The sequence below is a fragment of the Hydra vulgaris genome, chromosome 07 (genome assembly GCF_038396675.1).
Source record: "Hydra vulgaris chromosome 07, alternate assembly HydraT2T_AEP".
Taxonomy (NCBI): domain Eukaryota; kingdom Metazoa; phylum Cnidaria; class Hydrozoa; order Anthoathecata; family Hydridae; genus Hydra; species Hydra vulgaris.
This window is the reverse complement of record NC_088926.1, coordinates 23,029,183-23,045,000: the sequence shown is the minus strand read 5'-3', so window position 1 is coordinate 23,045,000 and position 15,818 is coordinate 23,029,183. Positions and strand designations below refer to the sequence as shown.

At 26.9% G+C, this 15,818-nt stretch overlaps 1 protein-coding gene across 3 annotated transcripts in view; it reads left to right on the top strand.

Annotated features, from left to right (window-relative positions):
- The window catches only part of LOC136082349 (uncharacterized), a 53,520-nt gene that overhangs the window by 28,353 nt on the left and 9,349 nt on the right, over positions 1-15,818 (top strand). The window lies entirely within an intron of this gene.

The window sequence follows — 15,818 nt, the reverse complement described above, 5'->3', positions numbered from 1 at the left end:
GACCTTAAGAACTTTAATAAAAAGTAATCATCTGCATTCAATTTTTACTTACTATTGTTTACAACTTAAGAAGCATTATTTTTTTAACATACCACAAGTCATGCTGTAATCCTCTCTCAGTTCATTCAAAGATTGTTAAAAAAACCTAACTACAGTCATTCTGTAGCCTAAATGTGTAAACTCTGTTATAATTCTTAAGAAAAATAAATGTTTTGAATAATGTGAAAAAATGACTCCTGAAGTTGTAAAGTATGTAAAGCAAAAAGTTGTCAAGTATAATGTAGATAATAGTAACGGGAAGTTTTTGCAAGGAGCCAAAAGTTACTGCAATTTACATTAAATTATATTTATATTTTATTAGCACAAAGACATCTGATGGTAGGCAACACAATCAAAAATCTTTAACAAAAATGGCTATAAAAACTAATAAACAATGACATAATTAAAATGGGACTGGCTTTACTTGTTTTTGTAAGGCCATAGCGCTATGTATTATCTAGCACATACCCAGCCAATGATAGTAACCACAGTCAAAACCAGTACTGTGTTAAAAATTAGTTGACGTTAAAAGTTTTAAAACACGAATTAAAAATAAAACATACGATAGCAATAACTGCGTTTTCAATCAAAAATAAAGTATGTATGTTTCACAAGTGTAGGAAGTGTTCAGAAAAGAGAGATTTAATTAAAAGTTATACTATAATATATAGGATTCAAAAAATAAAACAATGTATAACTACTGGTTGAAGACTAATGGGTACTTGCAAAGGGAAAAAAATTGATTTTGAGTTTCTATAACAACTACAAAATATGCGAATTGAATAATTTTAATCACAAACCCCAACACAAATCAGATAAATATAAGTAATATGCATATGGGTTTACTAAAAATTCTTCTTTTGTCGAAAATATTTTATTTAGGGTGTAGAAATAGCTTCACTCGCAGAATTATTTTTTCCTCTTATTGTATTATTTTTATTTGCTATTACTTTGATACTACATAAAAATTTTTTTATAACCACTTGTTTGGCTAAAATTTGACTCATCCATTTATGAATAAAGTTTAATCATCATATTAGAAAAAAAAAATCATTTTTTCCATTTTTAATATTTGTGAAATATTGTTATAAACATCCAATAATCTGCTTCACAATACTTAAGTTAAGTTTCTAAAATTTTACAAATTCTGAATGAAGAATATCCACAAGCGCAAAAGATTCATTGTTTCACAGTATGTGCAGCCTTCCTAAGAGAGTTAGTTTTCTAATTTAAAATGCTGAAATAATTCTGATGTATATATAGCATACTGCATTGGCACTGTAAATATTATCTTTCAAGTTTGAGACAAAATTAACAACCACTAACGGATTTATTATGATTTTTATGATACATTTATGTATGATAAAAATCATATTAAATCCGTTAGTGATTATAAGTTTATATAATATAAGTTTAGTTTAAAATTACAATATAAAACATACCTATATTATATAGTAATGAGTTTATATAATATAAGTTTAGTTTAAAAAAGCTCGTGTTCTTAAAAAACACTTCCAAACAAATACAGATTGGCACTTTTTAGGCTTTTCACATAGAAAAATGAATGTAAAAATATATAGTTAAAGCAGATGGGAAAATAAAAATAATTACTCATGATCCCATTCCTTCAAAGGCCTAGAAGGGAAGCCTATTTTGATGTCGAGGGGCATGTTATTATTTACTTAAGAACATCTAATGTAAAACATTTTAAAGCCAAACCGTATTTACACTTAGGTGAGGTTTGTTATCAAAAACTTAATGTTTCTTGTTTCCCATAGGACCTTTACACAATAATTATGAAAATAACTTTTTAGTTATTAAAAAAAGGAAATATTTATAACTAAGAATAAAATATTAGTAAAAGCATTTTATTTTTAGCTATAAATATGTCTCTCTGTTTTATTACTATTTACAAATAGATATTAGTTATTCAATGTTTTCAATCACTCCAAACATTTATTGAAATACTAATGACATAATAGGCTTATTAAAATAATCTTATCTCAAAACTTAACGATATTTTTTTTAAATAGTCATAAAAAAACAAAAATTGTTTATCAAAGAAAATAATAATATTATTAACTATTATAAAGACTATCAATAACAAAGTAAAAACCGAACAAAGAAAAACCATCAAGTTATGGAAAGGAAAACCTTCTTTTTAAGGAAATTGCTCATTTATATACTAATTCACTTCAATCAATGATGCAAGCAACCATAAATAAGTTTAAAACTAATAGAAAACAAAGAATAGTGTTAATGAGAAACGAAATGATTGACAAAACTTGAAAAGTTGTAGGTTGATTAATCAGGAAAAGTTGAAGACGGGAGAGAGTTCCATTAGTAAGTGCGTGAAGAAAAACTAAATAAATCAACTTTTTAGGAGCATGAAAGACAGCTACAAGAATGGGAAAACATAAAAAAAAATCAATTTAAGCTGATGCTTAAATTGATTTTTATCTTCCGTATTGCATATGGTTTCCATGGAAGGTCTGTAGTAAATGATAATTTAGGAAGACATAATGTGGAAAGTTCGTGAGTGGGTTTTCCTTTTTTCAACATAGTAAGATCAATAATATTTTAATAATTGTTTTAATAAATATCTGAACTTAAAAAAAAAATAATTGCAAACCACTGCAAGCCAACAGCTTGTCACCAATGACAAGCTGTTGCTGAAGACAAGCTGTTACTGAAAAATGTTCAAATTCAAGATCGGCAACCTGTTTATGACATTACATTCAGAACCGTCACGAAGAAAATCACTAAAAATTCCTAATAAGCTTGAGGCTATAAAAGTTATAGAAATGACGCTATAACTCATAAGAGTTTAAACTGAAATTACATAGAATTTCAGTCTATAACAGCCCAAAAATTTAACAAGGAGCAAAAACAATACACAAGGTATGAGATTTGAGGCTAAAATTTAAAGGATTTATCAATGTAATTCTTAAATTCGTTTACGTTAATTGACTCAATGATTTCTTGTGTTAATAAACTCCAGTCATTTACAACTCTATAAGTGAAAAAATTTGTTAAACTTGTAATTATTTCGTGTTTTTATTGACTCCTTATGCATTTTTAGTTTATGACCTCTTGCTCGACCATTAGTGTTACAATGTTCAGTTCGGTTACGCAAATTCATTTCGTCAATTCGTTTTACTAATTTGAACATTTGGATTAAATTACCCTTCTTCTGTTTTTTAATAAAAGCAGTTTTAGTTTCAACTAACTAGAAATGATATTTTGGTAGCTCTAATTTAAACTTTTTTCAAGTCTATTATTTTCTTCTTTCCAATACGGGTTCCAAATAACAGCTCCATACTCAAGATTGTGACAAACTAGTGACTTGTATAATAATAACACTTTTATCTATAAATTCAATTCCATGTTTCCTATTTGTTTGTTTGCTTTATTAATTGCAAGGCATATATTGTGACTTCAATGAAAATCAAGATAAAAACACCAAGATCATTTTCAGGTTTACTTTCTCAAGTATAACTTCATCAATTTTATATTTATCTTTTGGGTTGTTACATCTGAATAGCATTACTTTTCATTTTTTGCGAGAAAAATTTTTTTTGCAAGTCCTCTGTCTATTCTTTTAAAATAATGAGATTGTTTGTAAACTGATGTTATCTGATTCCGATTTAATGACTGCGAACAGTTTGCCTTCATTAACAATAAAATGCTCTTGCAAAATCTAATAATAACACATCTACATTGTATCCATTTGCAAGTGCTTTTGTGATGAAATCAATGATTCAAGCAAATTAGACGTGCAATTTTTTTAATAACAAAGCCATGTTGTTGTTTAATATCAAACTTTGCACTACTAAATATTTCGTTATCTCATCACGTATAATACGCTCCATTAATTTGCGTGCAACAGCAACTATTGAAATTGGACGATAATTAGATGGTTCAAGTTTATTTCCTTTTTAATCAGGGGTATGATGTGTGCTTTTTTCCAATGTTCCGGAACAACACTTGATTTGAAAGACATTGTAAATAATATTGATAAAGGGTGGCAAAGTGATTTAGAACTCATTTTGAGAAGTTTCGGGTGAACGTTTCTACTCCTACAGTTTTTTGTACATTAAGTTTTTCGATACGATATTTGTTAACTGGTTCTGTAAAGCTTGGATTTATGCATTAAATATTAAATTTATTATTAAGTTTTGGAATGTTTGTCGAGTTTTCCTTTGTGAATATTGAAACTAAAAACTTGTTCAATGTACTCGCGATTATAGCACCGTTTTTAGGGGTTTGATTCATTGCTCATTGAGTGCCATTAGTCCAATATAATACTTTCATTGATTCCTTAGTAGAAGTTTTGCTAATAATATATGTATAAACCGATTTAAAATTTAGTTTAGAATTTAGTGCTAACTTTTTTTTGAAAACCTCGCATAATTATTTACGCCTTTTTTTAATTTCGATATTCAAATGTTTGTATGCTGTGGCTAACACATTACTACAATTTGTATGGCGGCACAAAAACCATTAGTTACGCTTTCTTTTAAACATACGTTTTAGTTTAATGTTCATGCAAAGAGGTTCTTTCGTTAGCTTTTTGGTACTCATTTTCTACCTAGGAATAAATATATTGCATCCATAGTTACATATTGATAACCAAGTGTTGTAAAAATCATTTGCGTTTAAACTTAGATACCTATCAGACCAAGTTAACTCGTTAAAATAATCATTTAATTACTTGTAATCTTCTTTGTAAAAAAGTAGTTTACTCATTGGTACTTCTTTATCATTCCTATATTCAGAATACGAATAGTTGAATTTGATTAAGTGGTGACCGTGTCCACTCGCCCCCTAGGGTGAAAGATAAATGACTAAAAATACTCCGTTTTCACAATCAGTTATTATCAAATCTAACACATTACTAGTCAATCCAATTTTTATTTGGAATGTTGGATTAGTAATAGTTTGGAAAAAAAAATCACTTTTTTTTTTTTAGTTTACAATTATTAATCGTAATATAACAGTATAACAATATATAAACTTTGTATCTGAAAGTAGATCTGAGAGATCTTTTTGCCAGAACTATATAAAATATATCAAACGTGTGTACAAAAAAATTAAAATACAAATGATTTAACAACTATTAACAATGAAATACTTTTACAAATTATCCGGATTAAAAAAAATTTTGCTTTCAAAAAATATTTATAAATATTGCCAGTAGAAAGAATATAGTTTTTTAATTTGGTTTTAGAAACAGAAAACAAAATTGACAAACTATGAGCTATTTCTCTAGTTACTAAAACAATCTATAAACTCTTTTGCTTGAATATCCTGATCTTAAAAAACAACCTATCCTAACAGTTTTGGCAACACATAATAACAATTAAATTTGATCATATAACCAATATACAATAATTGAAGCAAGTAAAAGGAGATCGCATAAACACGTCTTGACACTTCGATGTTGAAAGTCAAAATATCTAGTAGTTATATATTTATAGTTTATACTTGGTTACACCATTCACGTAATATAGTTTGCAGGTTAAAGGTGCACTAGTTTTTATTAATATGTTCATTACTTGATAATCAAAGAATATAACAGGTTAGAGGTAAAACAAAAAAAGTGTAATAGAAATATAAAAAAAATTGACTAATTGATAACATATTTCTAAATATATGTGAGTCCTAAAGTTAAACAACCTCTGAGCGTTTTGCCCATTTGTTGCAGACAATGCTAGCTAGTCAGACAACTAAGCTGAAGGACTTAATGATGAATAGAAAAATATTACACTTAACTTTTGCCATTTTTTTTTTGCCTTCTAAAGACTTTTTTGATTCTAAAGTATTAAGTAATTTTTAAATGATGCAAGTTAATAAAAAGCACTATTTTTATAAAAAAATTGTTTGAATATATTTTTAGAAAGATTGTTATATTTTTTGAAAGTAAGAAAAAAGATACGAGGGTTTGTATTTGTTTGGCTATTCAACAATTAAGGGAGAAGGACGCAGGCTCTGCATAGTTTATATAAAGCTGTTATATCTGAACTTAAATATCTAGAATATTACATTCCAATGTTTTCTTTTTGATATTTTAAATTTTGCATTTTTTAAATCAAAAAAACCTATATTCTTAAAAACATTTCCTTAACAACTAAATGAAAAGTTCAAAACTATTTTATCTAAAGATAAATATTAGTTTAATGTTTGCAAACCTAAAATTAAGTTTTATATAATGCAAATTTTAAAATAAGTAAAAGAAACACGATATTGTATAACTAGTTTTTTAGCAAAATCTGATAAAAATCAAAATTAAAGTTAAAGTTATTGTTAACTAACAAAATACGATTCGGAAATAAAAATTATCTCTACTGGCTTTTTAAATCGAAATTTAATTTCAATTTTTTTATTACTGAAAAATACGAAAGTTTTTAAATCATATTGAGCTTTATTACTTATTAGGTGCGCAAGTCTAGTCATTTGAATATTACCAGTCATAACCAGTTTAGAATTAGATACTTAAGGTTTCATCGCTATCGTCATCGTTATCGTAATGATCACTTTTAATATAAACAAGGTATAAGTTATTTTATTAGAGCTCAGTTTTGTTGATTATTAAAAACAGCTTGTTGATATTTTCAACATAAAAGTTATACAAACCTGAAAACCTTGGTATTAGTTTCCAATAAAAAATTAAAGGTAATACTGAAGGATCTAATATAGTATTACTGTTCTTTCTTTCAGCTCCAATCCAGCTAATAATTAACGTTCAATAGACGTTGCCGCAACGCTCATTTTTATTTGCTGCGAACGTTACGTAAACCAAATTATGTTAACTCTTCTTTTCAGTTCTTGAACATTCAATACGATCGTTTAAATAAAAAACATTGAACAGTTACTTATCGTTAACTGCAAATGTTATTTTAATTGCTCTTGAACGTTTACCTTAATAGATTTAGAACGTTCACAAGGTTTACTTTACGTTTTTCTATATTTTTCAATTTTTCAACAAAATGCATAACTGTAAAGTTTCAAAAGGACTTTCTGTTTAAACCTAGATTTGCTAGTTTTTGTCTTCTGGAATACTTTTTCAAACTTACATAACCTTTATTTATTTAACAATTGCTAAATAAGTACTTACGTCAAAATTTATCTTTGCTTAAATATAAACTCAACATGTTTTACAATAGAATTACGCCATATTAAGTTTATTTGAGAATACATTTTACTTAATTAATACATTTTAACCTTAAGGCACAGAGTTTGCGGAGCTCAGTAAAATAAAAATCAATTTTTGCTAAAAATTCATACTTAATGCAAATATAAAGTTTATTAATTATAACTAGTTAGTGCTTCAAAGATAACTAACAACAATTAACATTAGTTTAAGAGAAAGTTGCTTTCAAAACAGCGTCAACGACATAAAAGACGTAATTATGTGTTGTTTCAGCAAAAAAGATTTTCCAGAAAAAAATTGCAGAAAAAAAACATGGGTTATTTTTATTCTGTTGTCAAAAAAAAAAAATTCACATGTCTTTTTTAAAATAACAATATTTACAACACCTCATATAGAATAATTTTTTTTCTTATTAAACTTTCCTTAATTAAGATTTAAATTTTTTCATTTAAAAACTAAAAGCTTTTTTGCGGTTTTAATAAAGCAGCTATATCTTTTCAAAAAGTAATTAACGTAACATGAAGTATTTGAAGTAACTTGAGTTTAAATTTTAAGTAAATTGAAATTGAAGTAATTGACGTAACTTGAAGTAATTGAAGTAACTTGAATTAGAATTTGAAGTTAACTGAAATTGAAGTTATTGACGTACAGTTGCGTGCAAAAGTAACCGGACAAGAGCATAAATTGAAATAACTTTTGAATGATAAGTTAAATTTTTTTCAAATTTTCACTAAAATGTCAAAAAATTAATTACAAATCTAAAAACTAATGAAAAGTTACTAAATCAAAGCAATCTAATCTTAAAAATTCATTTAATTTAAATCCATCATCATACACACGTTTGGAAGAGTTAAAAGTATTTTCATTAAAAGAGTTTTGATTTAATCAGTTGTTAATTAAAACAGAAGTTTGTTTTGAAATTTGAGTGATGATTTGGATTGGTTATAATTGTTGAACAAATCAACGCTGCTGCTGCTGCCTTTACATATTCCTGAGCCTTCGACACAAAACACTTTCGAGAAGACTTAGCAGGCCTAGCCTTTTAATATTTCTCTTCATATTTTTGACCACGCGAAAAAATATTCTTAAATATTTTTTTTCTTTATTACAATCTGGTATTTTCTGCTTCATCAGTAATAAGATCTAATCACTTTTATGTTATGTATTAGTTTGATGTCTTGTGTAGTTATAGAAAAACCTTATGTTATTTTTAAATTAGCATAGAAACTTTTAAAGTCGGGTAGTTTGTTTAACTCATGCATTTTAATAATATCGCAATTTAAGTCATATTTAAATTGTATTTAAAGTATATAAAACTGCAACTTGTATTTTTAAGAACTCAAAGATAAGGCTCTATTTAAAGGTCAAACTCTTGACAAAGTTGATGTTTATCTTTAAAACCCGTTCATCTTATCATAGTCATAGATTTAACTAGTCTGGAAACGCGGATCGTTTTCTTATAACACTTAAGTTCATCTCTATACTAGTGCTCAGCCCACTTTAGAATGAATCAAATTGAAAACATAGTATTTTGCTCTAGATAAGTTGCACATATTCTAGGATAAGTACTGAATTGGCAGGAGCAAATTATTTTTTGTTTTGGTTATTCAGTTTCAAGAAATTATTTTAGATTGCATATATATTTCGTATTTGGCATAAAAATGATGAATATAACATAAAATAAAGACATCATCAGTTAATATATGTAGTTAATTGACAGAGTTTGTAGATGCAACCATGACTTTATAACTAGATGGATCTTTGTGAGTATATATGCTAAGTATCATTGTTCAGAGTATATTCATTTAAAATGTTGGCTAATAGAGCTTAATAAGCTTTATATTTTATATAAAATTTATTTCGCTAATTTAGGTGATAGTTATATATCACTCTTTACATTATATACGTTGGTATCATTTTGGAAACAAGAAAAATTCAGGTACATTTTTATCAATTTAGCTGGTTTAAAAGCAGTTATTTCTGGGTCACACTCTAAAAAAGATAGAAATTTTTACCTCAGGGTAGGATTTGCAGTAAAACTTTAATATGGCATAATTTTCTACCTTCAAAGGTTGAAAAATATACCTTGATATCACTTAAATTATAGTAAAAAAATGATTTGTTATAAACTTTTTTAACTTAAATGTATAACTTTCTAACTTAGAAGGAAGAAAATTATACATTTAAAGGTATAACCTTCAACCTTAAAAGGTAGAAAGCTATACCTTACTAACAATATATCACAAATCTAATCCTACGGTAGAACTTCTATCTTTTTTCACCAACAACAGATATTGTGCAATTTTTTTTATTTTTTATTATTAAGTAAATTTAAAAAATTTCAAAGCTAGGCTATAAGTTTAAGCAACAATTTAGTTTCTATTATGTTAAATGCAGAAAAAAAAAAAAATAATATGACATAATTTTCTACCTTTAAAGGTTGAAAATTTTACCATAACTATCACCTAAGTTAGAGTGTAAAAATAACTTATTATAAACTTTTTTCACTTAAATGTATAACTTTCTACCATAAAAGGAAGAAATATATACATTTAAAGGTATAACTTTTAACCTTAGAAGGTACAAAACTATACGTTACTAACAGTATATCACATATCCTATCCTACGGTAGAACTTCTACCTTTTTTTAGAGTACAATACCAACAATAGATATTGTGCAAAAATATCTTTCTATATTTATTGTTAAGTAAACTTGAAAAATTTTAAGGCTTGACTATAAGTTTTAGCAATGATTAAGTATCTATTATGTTGAATGCAGAAAAAAATTTCTACTTTTATGAACTTGTTGCGAGAGAAACAAAAAAAATTTATCGTTATATCTGACAAAAATATGATGTTTCAAAATATTCTATAGTTTCAAAATTTGCTGCAGTGTATGATGAGATACTTAACTAATCTAGTCGACTTTATCACAACTGATGACACTTCATGACGAACGTTTCTTTAACTTTATAAAGCAATCAAAATTTGTAAACAAAACTCCGCAAAAGTTGTAGCTTGTAACTTGAGATAAAGTTTCAGCAAATTGTAAGTTTGCTGAAAAGGCATTTTAAACAATTTCTTCATACCTGTATATAACAATAAACATTAAAATATAATAATAATAATTATATATATATATATATATATATATATATATATATATATATATATATATATATATATATATGTATATATATATCTATATATATATATATATATATATATATATATATATATATATATATATATATATATATATATATATATATATATATATATGTATATATATATATATATCTATATATATATATATATATATATATATATATATATATATATATATATATATATGTATATATATATATATCTATATATATATATATATATATATATATATATATATATATATATATATATATATATATATATATATATATATATATATATATATATATATACATTGTTTAGTTCTTTGAAAAGTCGTAGAAGACCATTTGTCGTGTCGTCAAGTACCATTTAGAAACGTTCATATTAAAATTTATAAGATATTTTGAAAATAAATAATAAGTAACGAAGTAAGAAGCTTAAAATATTCCGTAATAAATATAAGATGCGTTAAATTTTTAAAAGTTATAAATTTAATTTTTACAAATTCCTGTTTAAATTGGGGTAAAAAAGAAATATTACTAAAAAATATCAGAAATATATTGTTAAATCTTCCATTGTTAAAATGAGTTTTTTGAGCTTTCGTTTAAAAGAAATGTAGTTCTTTGATGAATAAAAACTATTTTATTCCAAAAAAATGGTCCGCGACAATAAAAACAAAATTTAAAAAAATTTGGTTTAAAAAATGGGCTGCTTTATAAAATTATAACTGTGTAAAATCTATTTTTTTCTACCTTTTAATGAATACAAATTGCGGAAAGAAATCGGGAATAAATTGATTTTTCATTTTTAAACATAAACATATAATAATGAAAATATCAAGGTCATATATGTTAGAGACTTTTATTTCAGCTATTGTTTTTCAGTGGAAGCAATTAACGTTTTATTACTTAGATGGAGCCATCAGCCCGTAACAGTCTTAAGAGAAGGAAGAAATATGTTATATAAGTCCAAAAAAGTGCTACTAAAATTATAACATTTTGACAGATGTCCAGTTTTGAGAGGTGGTGTTTAAGAGCGGAGTTTTATTCAGTGATTAAGTTAGAGTTAAGTAAGTGTTGTTTAAGGTAGATTTAAGTAAGTATTGTTTCAGTCTTCTGTGAGTTTGTGTTAATTATTGGGCATTGTGTTTGTGGTGTTCTTAATATTAAAGTTTTATATGTCAGTTGATGTTTTTATTTGAATCAATTTCTATGTTCGTAAATACTTTGATTTTAATTAAATCAAAGTATTAACGAACATAATCCCTCTAAATTAGCTTTGATGTTATTATGTTCTTTGCGATCGTAATCTTTCATATTTATTTGTCTCGTTTCATCTATTATTCAGGTTTTATTTTCGTTCCCTCTCCAGTATCTAGCCTATTTTGTTTTTCTTTGTCTTGCTTATTCTGTTTTTCATTGTTTCGTCGTCTTTCATTTTTTACGCCTTTTTCGTACCATGTCATTTCGTATTTTCAGCTGTATTTATAGATTGTTTGGTTGTATCCCCAGTTTGTATTTCGTAATTTAGTAGAAAAATTCATTTTACCCCTAGTTGATATTCAAAGAAGTTGAGTTAAGGGGTGTGAAATTTAGTTTCATGAAAATATGCGGGATAGTCATCAACATTATGTTCCTTGTGTAATTTATGTAAATTTTAGTTGAGTTTTACGGGGCTGTTTTCTTATGTTGTTCTATGTGGGGATTCCAAAAGTTATGTTAATTTCAGTTGGGTTTGAAAGGGTTGTATTTTTATAATCATATGGTGGTGATTGTTTGTGTGGATGAGCATTATGAAAACTATGTTGATTTTAGTTGTGGCTTTGGGGATTATATTCTTATATGGCTTAGGGAGGGTTTTAAATTATAAAGATTGAGTCGCGTGGTGTAAGAAGTGTTTTAAATGATATTTTTTACAAAATAGGTTCATAAGAGATATAAGAGTGTAGGGTTTTTTTTTTTTTTGTAAGCACTATTTGTGGACTGCTGTACAGTTAAAGTAACATAGTTTTGATCAGTGGTGCTGGGTTCTGGACAGTGTGATGCTTGTTAGGTAATCTTATAAGTTTCCTATAATATTTATAGAGAGATTTATGTTTATCTAGAAAATTATATATATCGTGTATAATATTTTCGATTAGCTATAAAGCTATAGTAATTAAAATAGTAAATTAGTTGTAAATTATTAATAGAAATCGTTGTTATATAAAAGTGAGTAAATTGCGGAAAAGGAGCCGCGCGAGTCGAGTTTGGGGTTGAGGTCATCATAATGGTCAAATGATGTGGTGCGTGACAAATCTTAATCTCGTCAGGGCCTTGATGGAATGTCTAAGCTTGTTTCGATGAAGTTAAAGTACTAAAACAACTCCGTGGCCTACAGCTTAGTTACCACGTTAGGTTTTTTTATGTAATGAACTCATACCCAACGAGTCTCCCATTTTTCTGATGTGCATACAGAGTATTATAAAGTCATACAGAATAGATTAGATTATGATAATATGTTCTAGGCGGTTTTTGAGGGGTTAGGTACGGGAGGATCAGTTTAAGCATAAAAGTATGAAAATACGCATTTACGCATACACGAACAGAATTCTACATACACACATATACACATTTAACACATAAACATATATATATATACACATACACATGTACGATTATGCACATACAAATATGCAAACATATGCATATGCAAATACAAATATACTTTTGTGAGTACTACAATGCATAAAACAGAGAAATCAGGTTATTAAGTAAAATTGAGGGGGGTTGGGTGCGTGAGGGTAGATCCAAATAAAAATGTATCCCCACTTATGCATATGCACATACAAATATATTTGTATGAATACTACTATCTATAAAACAGAGATCTACACATACATTCACATATTCAATTATCGTGTAAAAGAATAAGGCTAAGAGCGTAAGAGGGTATGGTGTGAGAAGGTAAGTTCATATAAAGATGTATGCATATATATGCAAACACACATAAAGGAAATACACATACAAAGTACATACATATACACACTCACACAATTTCCAGATAACGGAGTCGGACCTTAGGGGTTTGATATCCTAGTGGACAAAGTACGTTTTTAAAACGTTCTTTGGACGTTTTTATTAGGTTTAAACCTTATAAAAACGTCTAAAAAACGTTTTAAAAACGTACCGTGCCCACTGGGACAAGTGTTAATTATCAATTTTAGGTTTTTAGGGTGTTTTCGATGCAAAGGTTTGTATTAAATTCTACAGTTTCTAGCATTTGGCTGTCACTTTTTTCTTCCTCTTTTTGTGCTTGGTCTCGTTCTTTTTTATCTTCGGGTGCCAGGTTGTGACTGTGCTATAATATTTTAGTTCTAATTTATCTTCGTTCAAGAGAAAGTTATGCTTTACGAAAACTTCTTGCGTTCGGAAAGTGGCTTCCGGTGTGTTTGAACCGTATAAAAATTCTAAAAGTGTATAATGTGTGAGAATGGTATGGGGTGCTTTCAGTGGTGAATTATAGTGGCGTGCGATGGTAAGGTGAGTATTGAATTATAGTGGAGTGATGATGGTATGGCTTGAAAAGTACGTTGAAATGATAAAGAATTGTTTTTCTTAGCGTTTTCCTGGGTGTTGTCGTAGGGTATATATTTATGCAATTATTTGATGCCATCGTTGTTGTTGTTGTTGTTAATGTTGGCGTTGTGTTGATTTTTTTATTAAAAAATCACGAAAAATTATTTCTTGTTAAATCTTTGTGCGATGTAAAAAAGAACGCCAATATTGTTTCTTCTTTGCTTGTTAGTAGATATCTGATAAAAACTAAATGTGCGCACATGAAAAAGGTAAATTTCTATTTTTGGAAATTCCATTGTTCTATCGTTGTAAGTTTTTAACGGTCTTTTGTTCTATTTAATTATCAGAGCTTCTTTTGTGTCTGCGAAAAAAGTTAGGTAATTCTCTAGGTATGTTTTTCTATTGTTTTGAATGGGAATTACTTTTTGTTAGTGTTAGCTGTTTTATTTTAGAGACATGCATTAAAATCTCTGTTATCATATGCCATAGCGGGTATTCTTAGAGCAGCTGTTTTAAGGGGAATTTAGAGGATGTTATTGTATAATATTGTACCCTAATCTAGTTAGTGCTTTAGTTTATTTGTTTGGGATATTTAATATATTTAATATATTTGTGATAATTATTGTGATAATTATTGTAAATTAGGGTTTGGGTCAGAGGTAGAGTCTGGATAAATTCAAGTGTTCGGGTTAAGATAAATGTTACGGAGGTATAAAAAATCATTGATACCACAATAGGTGGTGGATCGGAATTATGTTAGTAATGTTACTAAATATATGTATCGTTTATATGTATAATTCTTTGCATTTATATTGTTCGTAAAAACTTCTCACTTATCGGCCAAGAACCATAATGTATTTTCAACTTCTTCTTCATCTTCTTTATTTATTTTTACTGGTGGTTCTTTGACCACTTTTTGCTTTTTTTCTAATGTTACCACACTATCTATAGATGCCTCTAAGCTCCGCTTAGAGGCATTTATAGATAGTGAGGTAACATTAGAAAAGCTTCAATTTTTTCTTGAATAATTTTTGGTCTTTTATCCCTTCTCTTAAATGTCTTTTTTGAGGTTTTAGCGTGATGGTTCTTAAAAGGAAGGTAGGTTATAAAAGAAAAGTTACGTAAGTAACAAATTTTTTTAGGTTGCGTCATTTGAGTAAGACTATTATGAATCTATATAGGTTATCCTCAGTGTAATAGTTATTGTTAACGTTTAAAAAGATAAAATATTTTTTATTTCGAAACATCTCACAAATGTTTTTATTTTTTTTAAATCAAACATGGGCGCCACGAGCAGAGTAATGATTCTTTAATGAGGGAGTCATTTTAATAACGAGTTTTATATCAGAATTCCTTGCTCCTCAAATCGTCAACCTATCAGCGCCAAATGTGATTGCTTATCAACCCCACACTGTCCGTTCCATTAGTCTTTTTTTACAAAAGTGAAATACATGCTTTTCTAATTTTGAATTTAAGTAAACAATACTTTAAATTAAATTTAGCAGCACGAAATATTTTGGCAATAATGATTAGTGATATTTGAATTATTTTTTTTATCAAAATATTATATTTTAGTTACAGAGTTTTTTTAAATAATTTTTATTTAGTCTATATTGATATCAGTTTTTTGTTAAGGAAGCTTGGAATTGGAATAAACAATATATAAATCTTGGAATTTAAATAAACAATATATAAATCAAATTTTTTGAAAATCATATAGCAGCATAAAATGTTTAAAATTTTTAAGTTACATTTCATTTTTAACTCTAAAAACTTTTAAGTTATTTTTTATTTTTCATTTTAAAATTTTTTAGTTTGTTTGAAAGTGAAGCTGGTACAATATATATATATATATATATATATATATATATATATATATATATATATATATATATATATATATATATATATATATATAT